This window comes from Mus musculus, chromosome 2, assembly GCF_000001635.26.
Source record: "Mus musculus strain C57BL/6J chromosome 2, GRCm38.p6 C57BL/6J".
NCBI classification, from domain to species: Eukaryota; Metazoa; Chordata; class Mammalia; order Rodentia; family Muridae; genus Mus; species Mus musculus.
The window spans coordinates 65,885,777-65,910,993 of NC_000068.7; the positions used below are offsets into that span (position 1 = coordinate 65,885,777).

Here is a 25,217-nt window from a genome sequence, read left to right on the forward strand (position 1 = left end):
AAGCCATCTGTCTTTGCTATAAATCACGATGAATTGTTCAAAAATTAAAACTGTAAAACAATGATTTTGAGCTACCCCTTGACAACTTTTTCCAACCTTAATCCCAGGCAATGAATTCAATCTAGGGAGTGGTAGCTTTCCCCTCTCCAGAACCTGGTTAAAACTCGTGAAACAATGACTATAGCCTTTCGCTCTTGTCCCTTCATTAACATCATGTTCAGAGACTCATTAATGCTATTCTGTGTGTCATGACTATCACCTATTTTTGCTATCATAGTCGACTTTATAAACACACCACAGTTTCTTTACACTTTTCCCCACTAAGGACTATTTGGATCCTTTAGTTTTGGGAGCTCCAATTGAAGTTGCTATAAACATAAGTTTCAAAAGGTTATCTTTATGCAGACTTAGTATGATTTGAAAAGGAAATGTTATCCACAGGCTGTTTGTGTCAATCATCTGATGTGGCAGCCTTGTTTTGAAAGGCTGTGGAATCTTTAGGAGGTGGGGATACGCTAGAGGAAGTTATGGTACACTAGCTACAAGCTTTTCAGTAAGTCAAAGTTGCAAATATTTTTGAGTGTATTTCTTGTCTAAATTTTGGTTTGCACTTAAATGTGGGTCTATTTTGAGAGGTTTTTTTTTCTGTATAATTCTAAAATTTGAAATTTAATGCTTTATGGGAAAATATTCAAATATTCTGTCATTTGTGAAAAGAATTATCCTTTCTTCATTAAATTTCTTTTTCATGTTTGCCAAAAATTAGTTAATAATATACATCTGGATGAGTTTCTAGCTTCTTTGTTTTTCCCCTATCCTCATTATTAAGCTACCTGGTTGCAAATTTTTTCAAATAAATCTCCAGACAGCACAAAATCTCTTCATTTAAAGATAGATAGCTTTTGTATTCTTTTGTAGTTTTGCCTTGCCTTATGCATTTGGAGTCACCTTGTTGATGTCTATTAAAACTATCTTGTAAAATTTTGATTGACATACTCTACTAGAAAACGATCATTTGAGAAAGTCCTCATTTCACGTATAAGATAAAATAACTAATATTGTTAAAGTACAGCCATTAAATATCATACTAAATCTTATGAAGATAATTGACAATGTCTTTTTACAAGCTTTTCATAAAGTCTAATGATATTGGCTTTGAACCCAAACTGTCAAATTAAATGGTCATTAATTTTAAATCTCTCAGGAAGAAGTTACTATTACACATAGAGTTTGACAGGGCAGTGGTGGTGCACACCTTTAATCTTAGCACTCAGGAGGCAGAGGCAGGGCAATCTCTGAATTCGAGCCCAGCCTGGTCTACAGACCAAGTTCCAGGATGGCCAGAGCGAAAGGCCAGATACAACCCTGTCTCAAAACAACACCACCAAACCAAACAAAACAATACAAAACAAAAAAGAAAAAAAGAAGAAGAAAAAATAAACTAAAAAATTTAAAAAGTTCAACATAAGTGCTAGTCAAAGATATATTGTGTAGTTGTCATGTGAGCATATAAAACATTCTTACTTTCTATAGATTCTCATGAATCTATTTTGTCAGCATGGCTTATGATATGAATGTAATAAAAATGAAGATAAGAATGCTCCGTCGTAATAGAGAGGATGGAGAGATCCAAGAGGAAAGACTAGGAAGGAATTCAATGGGTACCACATATCCATTCACAGCTACTAAGGTAGTTCTCCAAAATAAACCGACCTGGATGAGATTACCCAAGGGATGAACGAGGAATTTGTGGGTAGTTTATGAAAACGTGTTTAAAAGTTAAATAACACCTGTCAGTCAACTAATAACAAATAATCTAAAGAGAAGGTCACAAGCTTAAAAAGAGGTAGCTTCATTCAAATAATTTGGGGGGTTATCTAATGACTGATGCCAATTTATACAACATTATAGTTTCAGGCATCTATACTTACAGACAAGAAATACATGAGAAATATAAAGAAAAGTCATCTAAATGTTTGAGTAAGGGAAAAATGAATACACAAAAGGATAATAAATTTAAATACATTGTTTTAATAGCCTTATTATTAACATTTCTTCATTTTTATTACATTCATATCATAAGCCGTGCTGACAAGATAGATTCATGAGAATCTATAGAAAGTAAGAATGTTTTATATGCTCACATGACAACTACACAATATATCTTTGATTAGCACTTATGCTGAACTTTTTTGTTATTCCTTTAAAAAATAAAATATCTATAATAGTCATATCTTGATGTTAGTTTTGGGAGGTAAATTCAAATCTCCTACCTTAATATAATATGAAATTGTTGATTGGAGATTATTTAGGTTTTTTTAAAAGAACTTATGAATCTGATGGATTTTAAATCTTTCTTGGATTTTTTTCCTTGACTAATATGTTAGAACCATGTTTGTATTTTTTCTCTTTATTTTGAAGAGTGAAGAATCCAACCCAGTAGTTTATTTAGATATCTAACATCAAGATAAAATAAAATTAGTGTTACTCTTAGCCAGTTCTGTCTTACTCTAATACATGTATTCTCTGAACAAATGTTATTTTTATATTAGCCATTACTAACCTCTAAGAGGCAAAGAACTGGGTATATAGTGAGAAATTTCTTATTAAAACATTTTTTATTATTTATTTATTTATTTATTTATTTATTGGATGTAAGTACACTGTTACTCTCTTCTGACACACCAGAAGAGGGCATTGGATCCCATTACAGATGGTTGTGAGCCACCATGTGGTTAATGGAAATTGAACTCAGGACCTCTGGTAGACCAGTCAGTGCTCTTAACCACTGAGCCATCTCTCCAGTCCCTATTAAGAGTATTTCAATTAAGATGTTTTCAGTAAGTAGAACTCTATTTTAAAACACCTCAAAAATAATCTCTGTACCTTGGAGTTCTTCATCACTAAGATGCTTTTTTAAAGGGATAATATGATGTTATATAGGCATTTCATTTTTTCAATAGTGTGATTACTATCAGTGTCATAAAATCATTTCTGTTAAATACAATAGTACTGTGCAGGTGTTTTATTTTGAGATAGTCCAATTTCAAAGTAGCATGTATAACAGCTATCAATACTCAAGTGTGATTAAAGTAATTTAGCAGGGAGCTGGAGAGATGGCTTAGTGGTTAAGAATACTCAGTGTTCATGCAGAGGACCAAGATTCATGCCCAGTCTCCAAGAGTACCAGGCACACACATGGTACACATGCACACATGCAAGAGTTAATACACATAAAATTGAGAAAAGACAAATAATTTAAAAAGGATATCTTTTTTAAAATTAGGTATTTTCTTCATTTACATTTCAAATGCTATCCCAAAAGTCCCCCATACCCTCCCCCTATAAAGGATATCTTGGCATACTCAGATGTATGATCTCTTTCCTAATTGTTGCTACACCCACCCTCAAATACATGAGGAACTCTACTGCTTTGATGTCCTCATGGGATGAAAGGGGACATCAAGGTTCTGAGAGAGGCCCAGCCACTTTAGGCTCATATTCTACACCTGTGCTAAGACTTCCAGGAGTTGATTAATGTGGGGAGGCAGGGTACTCAAAAACGAGAGCAGAAGCAATTTTCAATTTTCCTCATGGCCTTCATCCTTTCTCACAGACTGTAAGATAGTCACTGCTATCAGACGAACACAGAAATTTTCCTTCCCTAATTTTTTCTTTTTGCAAACCTAAAAGAATGAATGCAATTTCTCTCCTTATTAGGGAAGATTTTGTACAGTAAACATAAGTCTTGGCTAGATATTTTTGCTTGGTGGGGGGAACAAGTAGAATATATATATTTTACATCCTCTATCACTCAATGTTAATAATAAGGCTACTAAAATAATGTATTTAAATTGAAATCTTCACGTCAAGTTGATGAGAGTTAGACAAGATCAATATAGAATGTATGCACATATGGAACTGTCCATCCAAATCCTGTTCACATGCATAATTTATATGTGTTAATATTAAAGTTTTAAAAGAGTTAGGTATTTATATTTATGACTGTAAAAAAATATAAGACATACTACTGTTTTAAATGTGTATTATTTTTGGTGTTTATAAAATGAATGTACAATAAACCTTATATAAAAGAGGATAAGCTTACAGCTGTACTTTGTATAAAAGAAGTAAAGGAAATATAGTAATTCCAACATATATTATTAAAATTTTCTATCTCATCAAAACTTTTCCTGCTTTCTCTAATAGACTGCTGGGCTTTGTGATACTGAAACTAGGGTCTGGGGAAGCAGTACAGTGGTATAACACTTGCCTAGCTTGTCTGGGGACCTGGCTTTCATCCCCAGCATTTCTGAATACAACAACAACAAAAGCAACATCATCCAACAACAACAATGACGTCTGGAAACTGCATATATTGCATGAAGAGCAGAACTTATAACTGGAAGCCTCAGCTCAGAAAACTGAAGTCATGTACTATTTAGTTATTGTCATGGTCTCAGATTAGATTTGCTGAATATCTACCATTCCCACCGTCATACTCTGTGCTAATCCCCGTATAGTTTGTCTATAATGTGGCCTAAATGGTCCCTGAATTTGTAATCTCTGATTTAAAAAGTTGCTAAGATAACACTTACAAAATGTGATAAATTGGGATGCCTGAGTTCTTTTACCCACTAGAGATGGGTGTGCAAACTTCCGTGTAAGTATTTAATGTGCCTGCATGTGCTTTCATGTACGTGCGCACGTGTGTTGTGTGGGAATATGTGGGCAGGTGCTCGTGCCCATGTGCCCATGGGAAGACAGAGTAGGACAGTCAGCTCTCTCTCTCATCCTTTGCTTTTCTCCTTTGTACCAGGGTTCCCTGCTACATCTGGAGCTAAGCTGGTGGCCAGCAAGCCCATGATCCTCCCACTTACATGCACACACTGCTGGGGTTCCCGGAGCTGGAGGTCATATCCAGATTTGCACATGGGTTCTTGGATTTTAAACCCAGGTTGTCAGGCTTGTATAGTGAAGGCTCTTCCTAGCTAAGCCACCCCTCTAGCTGTAGCAGATGCTGTACAATAGTTCTGAGAAACATGTTTCAAAACATTAATTACTTCGCAGCTTCCATCATCTAACTGATGCACAGATACACTCATGTGGATATATGAAAGATGCTCATGGACATGCTGTTCACATGAGTGAAAATGTAAAAAAAAAAAAACCTTCTAAATTTGCCAGTCAAATATATCAGCCTACATAATAGAGTAATACATACATATATATGTATATATATATATATATTTATTAAATGTATGTATATTCAATAATGTACACATAATTAATAATAATGTGCTATTAATTATTAATAATACAGTTATTACTAAAGTGTGCATATATATATACTTAATAAAAGATATAATGTATTTCTAATATTTAGAAAAAAAAAGCAGTAAATTTTTAAAGGCTATGAAATATTTTGTAGTTCTAAGAATAGTAATTTCATTAAAATAATTCTTTTGTGTATTAAGTCTATGTGGGGCCTATGCTAGGTTTCTGGCATCCTAAACCTATATTTTCACAACATTTAAATTTTTAGTGAAATTACACATACCATACATTTAAAAAAACCTTTATACAGGCATCTAAAACACTAAAGTATTATACTCAGTGTTGCTAGTTAAGAACTCGATGCTTGTTTTGAGGTTTAAGACTTGATTGACACAGTAAAACTTATGGTGCCTATTACAGATGAAGTTATAATTACTCAGAATGTATTTATCAGCATTTGGTTGCTATTTGTACTCTGACTTAAATGAAAATATTTTGCCTGAACCTTTTTATCCTGTGGAAAGGTTGTGTCCTGAAGACCAGGGACATAATCAAAATGCTGCAGCAAGCTGTTCTTTTGGCCCAAAATTTAAAATTTCATAATTACTTATTTTGGAAGGAAAACAAAAAGCATATTCCTCCTGCTGCGGAGAAGAAAACCCTGCCATTTTAACCTTAATCACGAAGTAGATGTGGGATGCAAAATGATTTTTGTTTGGCACAGTTTTGATGTCCTGTCCTTGTAAACCATTTGGTCCCCAAATGGACAGATGATATACAAAGAGTCCTTCCTGTCATCCTGGACAAGATCAAGAATGAGGCAAGCCTGCACGCAAGGAAGCAAGTGTGGAGAAGGGAATTGCTAACCTTGGCTGTTTTTATGCCCAGTCTGATCACAGTGACAGGTTTATTGCCACACTGAGAGAAAATAAAACCTTGCTGGCCTAGAGAGGGACCTGAAAATGAAGAAGGGATACTTGTGTGGAAAATGAGACCATGGCTGGGACCACTGTCACCATTATCAACAGCAAGCATATACTGAACAGCGCTAGATGAAAGGCTCTGAATTAAGTGCACCATGGCCATGGTTATAAAATCCATATGTGAAGCTGACAGAATGATATATGCTTACAGTAGATTTAATGCTATATCTAGCCCGTCCAGACATCACCGGAATGGCTAAGGTTTGAAGGTTTCTGTTTCCCATGAAACTGTGACTAGTTTTGTCAGAAAAATACACTTGAAATTTACATGCAAAATTAGAGGTTCAATTATCCACGGATCCCCAGTTCTACTTGAAATGACTTTCTTAGCTTTACACTAGAGATAAGAAAAAAAAAAAAAAACCATCAAGGTTTCAACTTCAGGTTATATGCATCTTTGCCTGTCAATAATATACTTCCAAAATTGAATTATTCAAATATGTCAATGTAACATTTCTAAGCTTTGGTCCGTTTAAATATGACAGCTCCTGTCAAGTATATTTGCTGTGTGTTAAAAGATAAAGTCTTGTTGTTATGGGAATGTTAGTTTAGGACAAGTAGCCTGAGCTTGAAAAATGCCGATTCATGTCCCTCCACATTATTGCTATTTATTTATTTGTTATTAACGGTACTTAAGTTTCAATCACGACCATCTCTGTATCTTTGAAACCTCCATGAAAGTCAGGGCCAAAGTTTTGTGTAATGTTTTCATAACACTTAGCTGCCTGTCTACCAGCATGATGGTACTGACTGACCACATGAGAGGCATACAGTATCATGTGGTCACATAAAATATAATGATAATTTTCAGGATTTTTTTATGGATGTTTATTGCCACCACCTTTAAGGAATTGACCTTGAAATCTTTAGAATACTTAGTAGGAAGTATGCGTCATGCGCTACATCTCAGTACAGTGAAGAGAATACATGTAAGGGTTTCTTAGATGGCTCTAGTTCAGCCATATTTCTGACAGAATCAGTTAAGCCTTTCCAAAGTAATATTTAGTCATAAACTCTGTATATAGTTCCTCTGTGCGCCAGTTATTGGACGAATTAAACGCTATCTTGCAGGAGAACATGATTTCAAAAAAAAATCACAAAAATTTGCATTTTCAATTAGATAGGTGAACAAATGCTATGGATTAATGTTAACTATGTGACAGCTAAGATGTGTTGAGCTGTAAGTCACCACTGTTTCCATATTCTGTAATGTGGGTGGTATTCTCCCAAGGGAGCAGAAAACGAGATACAGAACGCAAGCAAGAAACATTGCCTTCGCTTTAAAGCTTCTCCCACTCTGAGTTGACGCCCCCCAAAGACCTAGCTATAGTAATCTAGACCTCTATACTTTCACATCACTCCATTATCTCTGCTGACCAGGACGGGAGATAACTTTCCTTTGAATGTCAGAACAGGGGGGCTGGAGAAAATGCACCCTAGTGATAACGACGCCACCAAACTCTGTTGCGTTTTCTTGTCTGTGCCAGAAGCAAACCAAGGCTGAGAGAACCTACTTTCAGGATTCAGTAGGTCTACAAATCCTCCCTAGGTGGGAAAGGGGTGCTTCCTGCTTTATTGGCACAATGGTTCAGAGATGAAGTCTCAGGGAACTCAAAGGCCTTTGAGACCAGGAATATAATTTTAATTTTCCAAATGAAATAGTCTTTCCAATGGGATAGAGAGATAGTGGTATTTCTCTGTTCTATCACATAAATGTCAATGTCATATTAGGAGTAGCTGAAAGGAAGGCTTTATTATCATCAATTAATATGTCAGGTTTGCGAGTGGAAATGGAAGGAAAGTTACCTGCAATTATGCAGAATGTGGTTTCTACTTTCAAAGAACTAATTTTTTAAAAAAATTATTTATGGTACCGTGAAGAATTATCATTAGATTTTTTTCACTTAGAACTTCTCCTCTTTTTGTCTTATTAAAGTTTTCTTACATCTTTTATGTTGCTTTCTTTTCTCCACAACCCACTTTCTATTTTCTCCTTGTATTGATTTTAAAGATTAAAAAAAAAAAAAAACTTTCCTTCATTGAATTTATGGCCTGAAACTGCAGCTCGTCTTCCATTTTTCTTTTTGATGTGTTAAATTCAGAATCATTTATTAGCTCTCACAAGCATAGACATGGAGGAGCCTATGTGAAGAAGAGAGAGCCTGACTTGTCGATACCACAGAGCTTTCTTTCTCCTTCTGCTTTCCGGACGGGGAGAAAAGTACAGAGTGGCTGTAGACAAAAGGAAAAGGAAACCCTGAATGCTGCCTGTAGCTAAACCTTCCATTCTGCACCATAGAAACGGTTACACGTGAGAATAGGCTACAGAGAAAACTGGTTAATTAAGCTCTTATTTGTGGCTCTCATGGTATTTCTTATATTCAACCTCTGCAGGTAGATGTGTGTTTCCTGCCCTCAGTTGAAGGCCTCTTCCCTTCCTTATCATGAATTAGTTGGTCTTGGTATCTTAGTCAGGTTCCCGTTGCTGTGTGATAAGACATCATGCCTATAAGCAACCTGGGGAGGAAAGGGTTTATTTCTGCTTACAAAACTCAGGGAACAAGACATCACTGAGGGAAGTCAGGGGAGGCACGGAAAACAGAGGTCAGGGAGGAGTGCTCATTAGTTTGTTCTCTATGGCTTGCTCCGCCTGCTGTCTCAGACACCGCAGGACTGCCAGCCATGTGCTTGGGCCCTCCCACATCTATAACTAATTTAGAAAATGGCACCGCAGGCTTGCCCACAGGCCAATTTGTTAGTAACATTTTCTCGGTTGAGAGTTCCTACTCCCAAATAACTCTATTTTGTATCAAGTTAAAATAAAATTAGCCAGCACCCTTGACAGAGATATAGTCTACCTTCCCATACCTTCTGACATATATCAATGCATTGGTGAGCCCTGTCTTGGGAATGCACTGCTCTTGAATGATCTTGCATTAGGAAGAGTCTTCTGTGTTGCATCTTGCCATTGGTAGGTAGCTACTCTAGTGAATTTTTAAATACCAAGAACTATGGATAACATTTTCTGCCCTCCTTACTTCACAATCTTCCCAAGTATCCATAAAACCCGTTTGTACATTCGGTGAAAAAAAAATACCACTAATGATAGGCAATAAGCATGCACTATCACGTTAGTAGGCTAGGAATATACATTGCTATTTAGATAAAGAAGCCAGGCTTAACATTTTATTTCAATATTACCTTTCTTTTATTCTAGGCATCTTTTTACATTAGTCCACATGGTTTATAGATGTTTAGAACAGAACAAAGCAATGTTTGCATTACTTCAAATATTGCCTGGGTATTTTTGATCAATGTCTCTGTTTTCACTCTGCAACATCATGAATGAGCCACACATGGCTCCCCTGGGAAGAGACAGGGAGAAACAAGGCTTTGCCTTTCCTTCCCTCTCCCTAACTAAGCCCCTCCATCCTCACAGCTAATAGTTCTCCCTGCACAGTTCTCCTCTCCAGAAGGAGCTGACATTTATATATGATATTATAAAAATGCCTTGCCTGTTTTGTCAATTTTTAGACTATTTTTTTTTCACTAATGCCTATGTAGTGTAGGCAGCCTTCTGCCACTCCTTCTCCATGTCTTTGATGGAGTGCTCTAAGATAACAAAGGCTTTCGGAGAGAGACGGGATCTCTCATTGACCCAGGAGCTCACTGTTGGCGAGATTCACTAGTCCATAAGCCTTAGGTACCTCCCAGTCTCTACCTTATAACGTAAGGGTTATAGATATGTACCTTTGTGCCTGGATTCTAGGCAGGTTCTGGGGATATGAACTCAGGTCCTCATCCCTGTTCAGCAATTACTTAATCCACTGAGATATCTCCTGACCCTGTCTATCTACTTATCATCTGTCTGTCTGTCTGTCTGTCTGTCTGTCTATCATCTATCTATCTACCTACTTATCTATGTATCTATGTATCTATTTATGTATCTATCTATGTATCTATCTATGTATCTATCTATGTATCTATCTATCTATGTATCTATCATCTATCTCTCAATATCTATCTATCTCTCTATATCTATCTATCTACCTATCTATCGTTTCTTATTGTTTAAAGTACTATAAATCATATCCAGAGTTTTGTATATGCTATGCAAATGCTACCCCTTTGTTATGTTCCCAGCTTCTAGAATCTTTTTACTTGAATTAAGGTGGGTTTGTATTTTGACTGTAAGTGGTTGCCTGCTAGAGAGATGGTGAGCACTAAGAAAGAAACAGAAAATGATACGATAAGGATGCCGTGTGTTAAGTGGGCAGAAATGGAGCCGAAACTCGATGCATGGCTGAGTCTTTAGCATCTGAACATATGCAAAACTCTGGGTCCTATTCCCGAAGTGAGTGTATGCCTGGGCCCTTCCTATTTTCTTACTAGACCGACTTATTTCTTAACTAAAAAATATGTATTAGCAGCCTTGTTGACAGAGTAAATGATTAGACTTAGGTGCTAGAAATCAGAGTAGCGAGGAGAAGTGAAGCCTTCCTTCCACATCTGAGAAGTTGTTGTCAGGGTTGTTGATAATATGCCAGTGAGCCCAAAGGATGAACCGCCAGAAGTGATTGACCTGTCGTCTCTCCCCAGAAAACCAACACATCATTACAATACTGTCCAGCCTAGCCTCTGACCTCACTCTGTTCCTAGGTAGCAAGGTGCATTGTCTGACTGAAGCAAGGTGTTGGCAGTCACCCAGCCTGCCTCTCTCTGCATCAAATGCTTGGAATAGGCTGCTGAACTGAACGGGCTGATGTTATTTGCTTCAGTGCCTTGCCTTGGCAACTGCTCCCTGTCTTTATTGTTAAATTTAGTGTGCTGATAGTGTTTTAATTTTAGTTTGCAGCGTACTGTTTAACATTCCTACCAGTGTAAACAACATCAGCCAAGGCGATAGATAGTCTCTCCGAGACAGACGCTAATAAAGTTTTTACCCAGTAACCTGAAAGTCTTCGTTTTTTTTGCATGTTAATTTTTTTTTCTGAGTTCGGTGAGGAAAAATAATTACTCCCTGTGATCTTGTCCTTTGCTGGACCACCTGGCAAGGCAGTTGCTTCTAAAGATTAACTGTGAAGTCAGCGGCTCTTTCACATTCTCCGAATACTAAGCCCTGGAGATTCCTGCAGACTGTCCTCCATATTCCACAGCACACTCCATTGATCTTTCCACTGTTATTGTAGCAGTGGTTGTTTTCCCAGGAATCCCTGCTGGCTGGTCCCTACAGGATGCTGGCTACATTCTGAATTACCTACTTAGTTGGAATCTCTCAAGCCTGAATAGTGATTCTGGTGATCTGGAGCGCTCAGCCACCCAGCTTGCGGGGAAGCTGCCATCCATGTCTGTGCTCTGTAGTGTGGGAATCCTTGCCTTTGTCTTTAGTATCATTTCTGGAGAGTTTTCTGTAATGTATGCATCTAGAAATAACACTGCAGGAACATTTTGAAAGTATTTATAAGCCTAGATCTCTTCACATGGCAATGATGGTGTTTTCTTCTTTTTTTTTTCTTTTTTTTCTCTGAAAGATAGGGCTTTCAGAAGAAAATGTTATGTTGTAATATCGTATACTGCCCCAACTGCTTGAATTTGGAGTTAGTCGTTTTTTCTGTTATTCAATATGTATTTCTATTTTTAAATGTCATGCAATAATTGTACATTTTTTTCAGGGTCCAATGTGACATTTCAGGACTTGGGCATAATGTGCTGCCCATGTTTTGTTTGCCATCGGTCAACTGTTTTTCCCTCTGAAGAGTCCATTACTACTCAGAATTCAAATTCTAACTCAGTGCCTCAAGTAGAGCACTTAGTTTTTTCTTTCTGCCTGATTAAGTGCTTGGTAACCATGTCCCCTCCACCAAATGAGGACTTTGTAAATAGGGAGGAAAGGTTACCAAGCTCTTGTTCTTCTTGCACAATGCATCATTTTGGAGATGATGGGTGTTTATGGAGGAAAGACCCCTTTGCCACTAGATAACTTACCATATAGCATATGGGATTGCGGCTCTCAATGGCACCAACGCACCAGACATGGGTCCCACAGTCATTGTCCTAAGACTTCTTCTTCTGTGCCCTTCAAGATGGACTGAAACTGGACTGCTCCCTGCTCTGTTGTGAATGTCACCTGCCCTCATGGTCTGCACGTCTAGCTCAGATTCCTCTCCCTATCCATTACTGTGATGGAACCCATTGAGTCTAGGCTATTATAGGATGCAGAAGTGAATGAACAACCACTACCACCCCCACCATCACCACTGTCAGAGTCAACAACCACCACCACCACTGTCAAGAGTCCAAATACTGTTGTCTTAGCATCCGAGTAGTGCTATGATTTGAATGTGGAACGTCCCTTCCAGACTCACATAGTTAACACATGATTTCCAGCCGGTGGACCTGTTCGGAGGTAGCACTTCACTGGAAGAAGTGGGTCATAGGGTCAAGCTTTAAGGCTTTATAGCTTGGCCACACTTCATATTCATTGTCTGCTTCCTGGGTACAGATGCAAAGTAACCAGGTAGCCTCCCCCACCCCTGCCCCCATGCCATGCTACCTGCTGTCCATCTTACCCACTGTGGTGGATGTTCTTGTCTGTAACTGTGATGGTTTTCTGTCAGCTGCTTTTGTGAGGGTATTTGATCCCAGCCACAAGAAAGTAAGACGAGCAGTCCTGAGAATTTTCAAAGACTGGTTTTCAGATCTTCTGTTCTCCTCCCAAGCTCTTGATGCTTTATTCTAGTGTCCATCTCTTGCTAGAGACAATTATACACCTAATGCCGCATATCCCTGATGGAACTTGTCTGTATACCTGCCTGACTTGGCCGAAGAGAGAGTTCTTAGAACTAGGCCTTTGAGCATGAGATGAAGCTTTCCATAAAACAAAAAGGAAAAAACAAATGTCTGCCCACAGATTGGTAAAACATAATATTCTAGTACTCTGGAGTCTTGTAAAACTTATCAATTTTTGTGCATTCTGTCAGGATTAGTGAAGGATTTCTCTCTCTCTCTCTCTCTCTCTCTCTCTCTCTCTCTCTCTCTCTCTCTCTCTCTCTGTGTGTGTGTGTGTGTGTGTGTGTGTGTGTGTGTGTGTATTTAAACATAATACTACAACAAAGGCTTCATGAAATCACAGTGTAACAATAAATGTAATATTAGGTGGTTTTTTATTTGCCATATATTGTAAAAATTCTCCTTATATCAGCAAAATACTCAATGACCTCATGCTTGTAATGGCTGCATAGTATTCCACTACATTGATATATCTAATATGAGCAATGTTAAAGAGGAAGGTTATTTGTATTTTCCAAGTATATGTAGTGATACTTGTAATGTAATCCAGGGCTGGTGAGAGGACTCCGTGTGCAAAGGTACTTGCTACTGAGTCTGTCACGCCATGTCCTCACCCTGGGACCCAGAGGATAGAAGGAGAGAAGCAACCCTACAAGTTATCCTCTATCTCCACACATGTGCTCTGGCAAATGCACACCCAAAACCATGCACACATATGCACACTATGCGAATGAATGAATGAATGAATGAATGAAGCAAACATTTTAAAATACAATAGCCTTTTAATGCATGTGTGATTGTTCTCACTGTAAGGAAAGAAACTACCTCATCAGTAGGCGGCAGCAGAGTCACAAGATTATCTGTTGGAATAAACACAACTGTACAGAGATAGCCAGTCTCCAAGACTTCTGACAGTAAGTCTGTATTAAATAACAAACAATAAGCTGGGACTATATTTTTGTTTTGAATTTACTAAGAATCTGGGGTTACCTAGCCAGAGCTCCTGACCCCTTGAAACAAATCAGACAACCAATTGTCTCTCATGAACTGTTGAGGAATGTCACGTGTCTCTGTCATTTTCTGAGTGGGCTGAGGGTGACAGTTATCTGGTTTCCTGGACGGCTGAACCATCAATTGACTCACATTTAATTTGAAGCTTTGGGATTTTCCTCTTGTTTGCCAGACCAGGTTGTAGCATCTATCTTCCGTAAACACTTAACGGATGTGAGCCCTACATCTTGGACTGCAAGCTGCACTTGCCTGATAGGGCTTCTGTAATCACATTTGTTATTTTCCTTTTAATCAATGGAATTTCTATCGAATTGTTTCACACTTAAATCAGTAGAATATAATGCTTATTTAAAGGGTATACAAATTAAAGTACATTTATTTAATAAAGGTAGGCATAAGGCTTAGTCTACTGGTTTACCTAAGATTTTTGTCAGCATTTAATTGAAGTTTAACCAGAATGTGAAACTGGACATGTGATTATTGCTATATAACTAGAATCATTCAGCTGTAGTTTAAGAGGTTATACCGGGATATATATATGATTGAATATATATGATATATATATGATTGAATTATTTTCTCCCTAATCGGGATTGTGCTAACAGTCTCTTGATGAAGGTGAAATACACCAAAACACCAGGGCTGAACTTACTTTGCATCTCTAATAAATTTGGTGTTTTTAAGTCACTCAACCAATATATATTTGCTGAACTCCTGCTATATGCAAGACAGTGTTCTAGGACTTTGAACATATTAATAAATGAAAGAATTGAAAAATCTGCCTTCTGAGTGGCTTAACTTTCTAGTGAATGAAGATAATTAGTAATTAATAGATATATATTATATATGCACACATATATTTTGTAAAAGTGTATTATATAAAATATAAATATTCTGTGTCTAGCAAATATATAGAATATAAATTTTCTTATATAAAAATATAAGAAAAAAACTGGAACTGGGTAATTGGGAACCAAAGTACAAAATATTGGTGATGGTGGTCCAGCTATAGTTCACAAAGAGGTTGGAGAATTTGCCAGTAGAGGAATTGTCTAGGGGAATCATCGGTGTTCTTGAAAGAGAGGTCAGACAGAAGGAAGTCCCCATGTTCCTAGTACAGTGATGAAACCATGGATGGCTGAGATGGCCTATGATAGAAGATTTCTAAATGATAACTTCAGTGAGGTAAAGGAGTCTGTTTATAAGGGCCTTTGGATTAATATGGGACATTAACATAAGCATGAGCCAGAAGGAGTGTGCTGTGATCAGCCTCAGACACTTAAAAGGCTCGACCTGGTTAAAATTGAATGTGGAAGAGATAGGAAAACGAGGAAGAACAAAGGAGGACATCTTAGGGGATAGGATCAGAAGGATGCTAATGAGACGCAGGGATTGATCTGTTCCTGAAGACAAGTCTGAAATACTAACCATGGCATCTGGGGGCAGGGTTCTAAGGTGCCAGAGAAGCATGAGGAGAGAAGCAGAAGCTGAGATGTGGACACACGAGCTGAGAGTGTCCACTGTACGGTGGGTGGAGGTATTGGGAGACAGCTCCATTGGGAAATGAACTGGGCTCCAGGAAAGCAGTGGACACAGAATGTGCCACTTTGCAAGACTCATGATGTGCACAGCCATGGGAGGGCATAACGTCACAAAGTACTTATCAATAGAAGAGGCCGCTGAGAATGCAAATCCGATCTTGCTTCTCTACCACTGAATGAATAGATCAGGGAAGGAGGGAGACAGGGGACTGGTCAGCAAAGCAGGATGAAACGCGAAAATGTTTATTATGGGCAACAAGATAAGAGTAAGTAGCCAGGAGGATAAAGCAATTGCCAGTTGTTTCTATTGGGAAGTAAAGTTCGGACTGAACATCAGTCACTGCATATGAGATCATGGAAACCACTGGTGGACTTGATTGGTGCACTTCTACTGGTCAGGTAGAAAGAAAGTCTGACTTAGAGCTTTTTTAAAGAAAGGGTCGACAGAGAAGAGCTAACAGATTCATGAACAACCATTTCTGGGATTTTTCCTGTGAAAGAAACCCAGGAAAGGGGCATCAGTTAGAAGGGGCTAGCATATGAGTAGCTCTTACTTTATTTTATTTTTTAAAGATTTATTTATTTTATGTATGTGAGTAAACTGTAGCTCTCTTCAGACACACCAGGAGAGGGCATCGGATTCCCATTACAGATGGGTGTGAGCCACCATGTGGTTGCTGGGAATTGAACTCAGGACCTCTGGAAGAGCAGTCAGTGCTCTTAACAGCCAAGCCACTTCTCCAGCCCATAGCTCTTACTTTAAATAAGAGAATGACACGATTGGGAGATGATCCCCAGCAATGAAAGTCAGTGACTGGAGGAAGGAACCCTGCCCTGCTCAGTGGTCTAAGCAGGCTGAATAGGACGAGATCTGGTATATTAGTGTGTTTGACACTGAAGGGCAGCATCATACGACTTTCAAGCCATTCAGCACTGAAGGGAGAAGTAGAAGATATTTGGGCAGGTATGTGGATTTATTCCCACTTTTTTTTCCAGGTTACACATTATTTTCTTCTTCTTTTCCCTTTTTTCTACAAGACAGGGTTTCTCTATGCAGTCTATGCTCTCTTGGATTTCACTGTGTAGCCCGAAATGGCCTCAAGTTCATAGCAATCTACCTGCCTCTGCCTCCAGAATGCTGAGCTTAAAAGTATGCTCCACCATGCCTGACTCGATTGTGAAATCTTAACAAGAACATCGAGTATAGAATGAGGGAGTTATTTTGTTTTCTCTCTTTCTCTCTCCCTCCCTTCCTTTTCAGGATTCTCATATTTACCACAATGAATTCTTTTTTTTTTTTCATTTAGTTTTAAATGAAAGAGTAAACATTGTCAAAGAGATAAAAGAATCTAAAGACCCATACTTGGTAAATTTTTTTGAAAAATTATATCATAAAGTTCTGCTTGACTGATTCCAAGCCATAATACAAACAAGAACTAGTTGCTTATGTGTTGGGGGTTTTGAAGTCATGGTTTAGTGTGTGTTGCTAGCTATAGAGGAGGAAACACGGATGTCAGTCATCCTGCCTGAGCTTACAACATAGAGAGGAAGGAACACCAGGCCTGCTAGCTCTGTGGCCCTTTCCCTCACTCTCCTGCTTCTAAAGTCTGACTCTGGAAGTATTGGTGCTCACAAAGGCTACCTAAAAGCCCAGGGGAAAGTTTTCTTTCTGTAATTTATACCATAAATAAGTCCTTCATCACATAATTTCAGAACTGTTTTCTAAGAATTTTGTCTTGGTTGAAAGGATACATGTATAATTAGTAACTCTTAAGAAATGCAGAGAACACTGGGAAGGACTCATAGAAATTCCCTCAAATGACACTGTGTGTAGCCAGATTTGTTTCATTTTTTTTCTCCTTAATTTTTGATAGGTACCTGTCTATTACATGGAAAAAGGGAGAGTAATTTCAGATTCTGGAAACCACTGGGGACTAGAAAGTGAATTGTTTATACTTCTTTGCAGAGGTGGAATTCCAACCGACTTATATTTATGTCCATTCTTGCTATATTTTGGTTTTTAAAATTACATAAAATTCATTATATTAAATAAAATGATGTATCCCCTATATTTTGAAATTTTCCCTCACTCTACCCTTTGTTAATATTTGATACGTTTGATACATTATGTGCTTTCTTAATTTTCTTAGCTTTCTTCAATTTTATAGCATATCCAGGGAACGATTTTATATTATGATTTTTTTTATACCCATAGACCCTCCTATATTAGAGTGCTCATTTCTATGTGGAAGGGCATTTGAATTTATTTTCAGATTTTCATCATTATAAATAGTGCTATAATAAACACCTATGTAGCTACAAGAGAGTATGTCCCTAGCCATGAAATTGCTGGCTAGAAGACCTATGCATTGAACAGCTGTGGCAGACAATGCCAAGCTAGTGAATAAAATCTATCTCATCAGTAATGTCGTCAGTGTCAGTCAAGAGCCTGTTTACAGAACCTCCCCTCCCCTGCCTGCCTTTCCCTGTACATTATCAGTTTTAATATCTGTTGATCCACTGTAGTGTTCCCCATTGGTATATCATGGGCAAATTATATCAGAAATATGTTTGCATTTTCCCACAATGTCAGAATTTTTTTGAATAATAATAAATTCATAAAGTACAGCAGTTTTCAATGGCAACAACTTGCCAGATACTCTCACCTTTCATGATAGTCCCTGCAGAGATTCCGATATTCCAATCTTTGTTACTAATATTGTAACACATATCATATCACATGTTTTATGTCACAAGGTATGTATATATGTGTATGTATATATGCCAGTTTACAGAATGAATGCAGAGAGTCATGAAGCCAGGGACTTAAAATGTCAAAAGTCCAGAGAAACAGAGAAAGTGATATAAATAGAGTCTGTATTGCCATAGTAACAGGTAAGACAATAGGGAAGAGAAGAGACCTGGCTGGAGAAGCTGTGGCAGCCATGGGTTAGGCCACTGCTGGTCACAGGTTAGAGAGCAGATCTATAGAACTGAGCTCAGGGAAGAGAAACTGTATGCCCCAGGTCACTTTCTGTTGCTGTGATAAAACACCATGACCAAAAGCAACTTGGAGAAGAAAGGGTTTATTTCAGCTTACAAAACTCAGGGACGGAGGCAGGAATTTGAAAGGATGCCATGGAGGGATGTTTCTTATTGACTTGACCCTTGCGTTTTGTTCAGTTTGCTCTTAGATACACCCTAGGACTTCCAACCTGGTGAATGGGGCCTTCTTGCCCCTTCCACATCAGTCATCAACCAGGAAAATGCCAGTCTGACAGGAATGTTTTTCTCAATCAAGGTTCCTTCTTTTCACATGACTTCACCTTGTATCAAGCTGACAAAAGCAAGCAACGAGCAAAACAACTAATCACAGAGCAAGACTAACTAGGCATGGACTAACATTGGTGGATGGAGGTGTGTAATAGGTCCAGATGAACAAACAGGAGTATAGATAGAAGGGACTGAGCTGAGGCTCCTAGGATAGTTAGGAGTTCTCTTTCTGAATGGACATCCCAGATTGCCAGATGGCAGGCTGACAAGGTCATTGTTCAACTCTGTATGGGGTTTAGGCAACAGAGTTATACTCTGTCCTTTGTCTAGTACCTCCAATACATTCTTGGGCTTAGTTTCACTAATAGAATTTTAGCACATCCATGTCTTCCTATGGTCCCAATTCAACCCAATAAATCTTTAGGGTGGCACTCGTTCTACTCCAGGGATAAGTCATGTGTTTGTCTGTGCTGCCTGGTGGTGCCAGACAGATGGTGCTAATCATGGTCCAGGCCCATCCTTCATCTTCAAAATGGAGTCCAGAGATGCTATGTAACATGGAGTCCCTCAGGGCAAGGCACAGTCTGGAGAGTCAATCTCTTATACAAGAAGGAGTGACTTAAAGCAGGGCACCTCGGCAGTATCTTTTAATTTCAATCTACATTTCCTCAAGATGATCATCATCTCATATGTGTATTGGCAATTTGGAGCCCTTTTTAAAGCACCCACATAGAATTCAAAATATGTCCAATTTCTCAAGGACTTTTCTTGTTAGCGGCACTGAAACACTCCAGTCTGTATGTATCTTAATTCTACTCAGAGAACAATGTATTTGTAGGTCATTGTTATCCAAACTAGGAAGTATTTCTTAGTGGATATGCTTTTCTTGACTCTTACAGTAAAACTGTTAATCAAATGAAAAATAAAAAAGATTCAGATGTACAGAAACCAATATAGAGCACCACTGAGAAAAATGTTGATCATTTGATGTGATCTGTAACAGACACTCTCAACACTCTGGCTCTGGTACTGCAATACTTCACCAGATACTTGAGTGTATCTTTTACACAGATGAGAAGACATTGTGCACATTGTTTTGAAAGCTCGAGTGTTGAAATGTAAATTTACTTTGTTGTTATTCTGAAAGTAGGTAGGCTTATGATAAAGCCCCATCTTGTGCTGGGTGAAATGCAGGGGGCTCAGTTTAGCTTTGTCCTGGTAGAAACTATTATGTAGAGACTATTATGGTGTGCTGTTTGTTACCTCCTCAAAAACTGTCAATTATTTGAGCACACTGAAGCATTTAGAAGGACAACTTAAGGAATAGTGAGGTGGAGAGTCTCTAGAAATCTGTCCCGTGAGGAATGAAGTATTTTTGCTTTTCTTAAATTGGTTGCGATTAAACCAACAGCTGAGGCGTTTAGCATGACTGGGTTCTCATCCGTTGTCATTTGCTAATAGTGACGTCTCAACTGATCTGCAGCGTGATTTGAATTTGGGTTATCTCCACTTTATCCATGGAACTGAATCAATCTTATGAGGCAGGTGAGAAAGGCAGGAGGAAATTCTGGGTGCAGGAGAAGGAAGAGGGGGGCCTTAGAATCCAGTTTTTCATAACTAGTGTAGAAATCCAGCATGGTCAATCGCCACTTAAGACCCTTCTCCCTTCCCAACTGTCAGCCTGTAATTTTTCTAGGGATCTTCTAGAGATGAGAAACCCCATCATCAGAGAAACACACACATTAAAACCCTTGTGCAACCCTAATGGCTCTAGGTTTGACTTTGTCAGTTCACAATTCCAAAGAAGGCAGCTCCAGAGACACCTCACCTGCCTCATTTACCAAAAAAAGAGAGAAAAAGGAAAACAAATTATAATAACAAACAAATTCCGCAAACACCAACAGTAATTACATCGTCGCAACAATAAACCTTAGCACCTGAGGGGCTGCTCCGCAGGCAGGCAAAGGTGCTTGCCTTCAAGCCTGACAACCGGAGTTCGATCCCCGAGAACCACATGGTGGAGAGAGGGAGAACTACTCGAGCACACTGTCCTCTGATATCCACCTTTGTTCCCTGGTGTGTTCAAGTCTACATACATACAAAACTCAAAAAAAGTAATAAAAATGTAGTGCCGTACACGGTTAATGCCAAGACACTCACTCGCTTACTCTCCTCACCTTGCTTGAGCATGTCTTCCTTTCTACCATTCTCCTTTGGGGAAGGGCACACCCCCAATAAACCATGTCTATTGTTTGTTTGTTTGTTTGTTTGTTTGTTTTTTAAACTGGGTGCTACTCTTTTTTTGAACCATCATGCTTAAACGTGCATTTAAATGTCTATAATAGAGCAGGGCGGTGGTGGCACATGCCTTTAATCCCAGCACTTGGGAGGCAGAGGCAGGCGGATTTCTGAGTTCGAGGCCAGCCTGGCCTTCAGAGTGCGTTCCAGAATAGCCAGAATAGCCAGGGTTACACAGAGAAACCCTGTCTCGAAAAACAAAACAAAATCTATAATAAAATCTCCAATTCAGTTTCATTATAAACCAATAGGCCTGAAATTCCTTTCTGTATTGAAGCCTTCAATACTGGTTTAACCAGTATTGAATCCTATGTCCTGGTCCCAAAACTCCAGTGTTGGGGGGGGACAGTGGGGGACGGTGGGGGACGGTGGGGGTAAGTCAGGGGTCCTTAGCGGCCGAGTGTAGTAGCATAGAGTATTGCCTCTGCTCCTGGCATCTTAAAGCTAGATTAATGTAGGAAATAATGTTATCTTCACTTCAGGTTTTAGGCTCTTTGTTAATGGGTTGTGGCATAAAACCTCACTTAGTCATAACTCTTCTTTTTTCCTCAAGGAAAAGCAAATATTTGGAAGTCCTATCAAGAGATACATAATTGTAAATGAGCAAGAACAGGAAAGACACCAGAGACCTCTTGATTATTTGTTTAAATGGCATATAAAGACCGTGTTTAATCTTACACACTGTGGTCTTTCTGTCAACCTGTTGTGGGAAGGACAGTGTTGGAATAGAGGGGTCAGTGAGAATTGTGACCAAAGTTAATGCAATCTATATTCACTGAATTCTTCAGAACTATTCCATTAGGGGTTTCTATTCTGGGTTGTACAGAAAGTGAGTTAACATTTTAAAAGATTCTCGTTATTTTGCTCTTATTTTTAACTACCACTTTTTAAATTTTGTTTCCTGGTATGACTTTTTTTTTTTTTTTTTTTTTTTTTGTCTTTAATGACAGAGAGCGATAGCTCCCAAAAACCTGCTTTTGAATTCTTGAATGCTTTAAGTCTAACTACTAGTTCCACTCCTAACTAAAATTATGATAGGAACCCCGAAGGGGTGATTCATATTGAAACTCAGCTTTGTTTCTAATCTGCACAGAGATTGCATAGGTAGGGCATCTAAGCTTCAGAGTTCACTGAAATCTCCTAAATCTTAGAAAGCGTCAGGTTTTTTTTTTTTTTCCTAGTATGATTATACTGAGATTCACAACTGAAACCTATTCATTATCATGAGAATATACAAACAGAACATCTAAATCCAAAGAGGCCACTTTGAAAGTTTATGTCTATAGTTAGTGAACGCACCCCCTTCAGCATGGAAATCATAAGGTGTTCCTTAATGTTTTGATTGACTTAAGAAATATGCCCCAAGCATAACCTGACCCTTATTTTAACCTATGTCGCAGTTCTCAATTGCATAGAGCAGTGGGTGTTTCCCTGAGCTGTGACAATCTCTTTTATGTTAGTCCATTTAAATCTTTACAAAATTACCAAGAGACACATCTCCCAAAGACTCAAACTGGGAAGAACTGAAGAGGCTGAAAATACAACACAATCCAGCACGACGGAGAGCTAGAGACTATTTCTTTCTCCTTCCTTTAAAAACATTTTTTTTTTCTTATCCTGCCATGAAAGCCCCAGCAAGGCCACCCAGGCTCTAGAATAAAATGAAGATTCATTGTAGGGTGGCCTGAAGGGGCTTTCAGCCTTGTAGTAGTTCACATGGCTCTGATGATGGCTTCTTTCACATTTGTATTGATGTCTAGAGATGATCGGCAGAGTGACCTTGGAGATGACCTTGGAGATGTGGAGGGAGGGAAGCCCTGACTGACTGACAGCCTCTAGTTGTCTTTCGCCTGCCACTCCTCAATAAAGACTCTTAGCATTTTGGTACAGGGAGCTTTCAAAAAGAAAAATCATCAATTAAATGGTCTTTCTACGTGCAGGACCTTGGGCATTCTGAAATCTGTCTGAAAAGCCCTAAGTGTAGCAGGGCTTTAGGATGTAGTAAAACGACAGACATTCTTCCCAGATTTCTGTTGCTCATAGATAGTGACTGACGGTAGAGGGCAGGGACATTGATAAAAATCTCACATTTTAAAATATGGCATTGCATGCAAAAGACAAGAAAAAAACGGGAAGGAAGGAGCGAGAAGCAGATGCCAAATGAAAGCAGAGAAAATGTTACTTTGTAGCATTTTATAGTAAGTAAGACTCTGTTTCAGAGAGAATTCAATTTCTCAGTGAGCCTGTGGATGAATTATGATGTGGTCTTGAGGGAGACGGGGAAAAAATCAAGGGGAACAGAGTGGACAATTTATTTTGAATAGACTGGGAATTGTATTAACGGCTCAATTAAGCGCCAATGGCTTAGAATTAGCTGAGTCATTGTCTTCCTGGGACGAATAAATTCTAGCTGTTGTAATTTCCTTTATGTTTCACATAGATGTGAACTAAGGTGTGCTTACGTTGTCCGAGTTGATACCAGAGCAAACCCAGACCTCCTTCATTTGCAGAGTGGGAAGGAAGATCCATTCATCCTGTTTTCTAGAACGCTGTCAAGAAGAGTCTTCTATTTTTAGACTGATGGAGATAGATTTTTTTTTCCACTGGATGACTTTGGCCCGGTCCGTGCTGAATGTTGCCCATCTCTCTATGTCCTACTTTCTGTCCGTGACCCTATAGGAAGGAGGCCACTACCACCCCTAAGGTAGGAAATGTTTCCTGATCCTACCAAGAGTGACCACTGGATACAAAAATGGAGGTCAGTTTTTCCTTAAGCAAACTCCAGTTGTCTGCTTCATTGTTTACTCTCCCTTTCTCCCCCTTCCCTCCACTTCACCCCTGAAGCACCTCTTTCACATCCACCTTTTCCCACAGTAGCCTTCCAGTCTGAACATCTATCAGCATCCTTCACTAGGCTCACATTTGAATACAAACCCTTGAAGATCTCTGTTCGGCCCGCTAAAAGCTTCCCCCTCCCCCGACCACGCCCCGACCACTCCCCCACCATTGCCTTTCATAGTCCTAATGTCCTAGTATCCTGTCCGGTGTTCTCTCTATCCTAATATGAGCTCTATGAAAGAATATTGAAACAGAAATCTTTTAAAATCCCCACTAAGTGAATAACTATTTCCACGGTTTCTTATCTAGTTCCCTAAATTTTTTTCAGTTTCCCTGGATAGTCAAATGGGAAGTGAGAACTCCTTTCTGTCTGTTTGCTGCTCCCCTCCCCATTCCCCCGGCCTCCAATCCCATCCCTTGGCACAAAACAACAAGCAGAGATGAAGGAATTTCCCATTTAAAAACTCTCACGTGTGTCCTCTGTGTATCCAGTAGCGGCAGGAGGCAGTTTCAAGCCCCCTGTGGTTCTTGATAATAGCTATTCCTTTCTAATTCTAGCTGTTCATTGCTAAAATAGAAAGCCAGAACAGAGCAAGGGTGTGTGCCCTGGGGAATCTAAACCGTGGCACTTCATAAAAAGTAAAAAGTCTGCTCCCTAGCGTGTTGATTTGCAACTGTGTGGACTTAGCAGGAAGGACTGGGTTACCTTTCTTCCCTGGCCGCAAGAGTGATCCTGTGAGCTGGGCCAAAGAGAACGCTAAAAACTTCATGCAAATTTAGATTATGGTGTCAACTTGTTCTCAAATGAGTCAAATCAGTGGGGTGGGGGTAGGGAGGATGCAGAGAGCATTTTAAGAGTAGCTGAAGAAATATAGGAATTCATCAACTATGAAACGGATTGAAGACATTTCCGAGGAACTAAGCTGTCATCAGGGCATGGTGCAATCTGAAGCCTCACTCACCTCATTGCCTCAAGAAGGCTTTAAGAATAGCACCATTCCCAAAATATTAGAGAGCTCCTCTAGCTGACCAGCCATGTTGGGATGAAAATCCATGACCACTTCCCTGACAGTTTCTGTATAGGAAGCATGTTTAGCAGGGCGGCTCAAGTGCAAATGTAATTTAAAAAGAGAGAAAAAGCTATTAATTTTAAAAAAAAATAGGTAAACCATTCATTGAAATTTGATTATTCTAAGTTTATCCTATA

At 38.9% G+C, this 25,217-nt stretch overlaps 1 protein-coding gene across 9 annotated transcripts in view; it reads left to right on the forward strand.

Annotated features, from left to right (window-relative positions):
• Csrnp3 (cysteine-serine-rich nuclear protein 3) overlaps positions 1–25,217 on the forward strand; it is a 191,331-nt gene that overhangs the window by 40,493 nt on the left and 125,621 nt on the right. For 2 of the 9 annotated variants that reach the window (XM_030252235.1, XM_030252237.1), the window contains one exon: positions 23,683–23,876. The exons of 6 other annotated variants lie outside the window; for them this stretch is intronic. The gene's annotated coding sequence lies outside the window, so the exon portion shown is untranslated. Of the gene's footprint in view, positions 1–22,124; positions 23,877–25,217 lie in introns of those variants that run through there. One more of the 9 variants, XM_006500402.3, reaches the window with a different exon arrangement.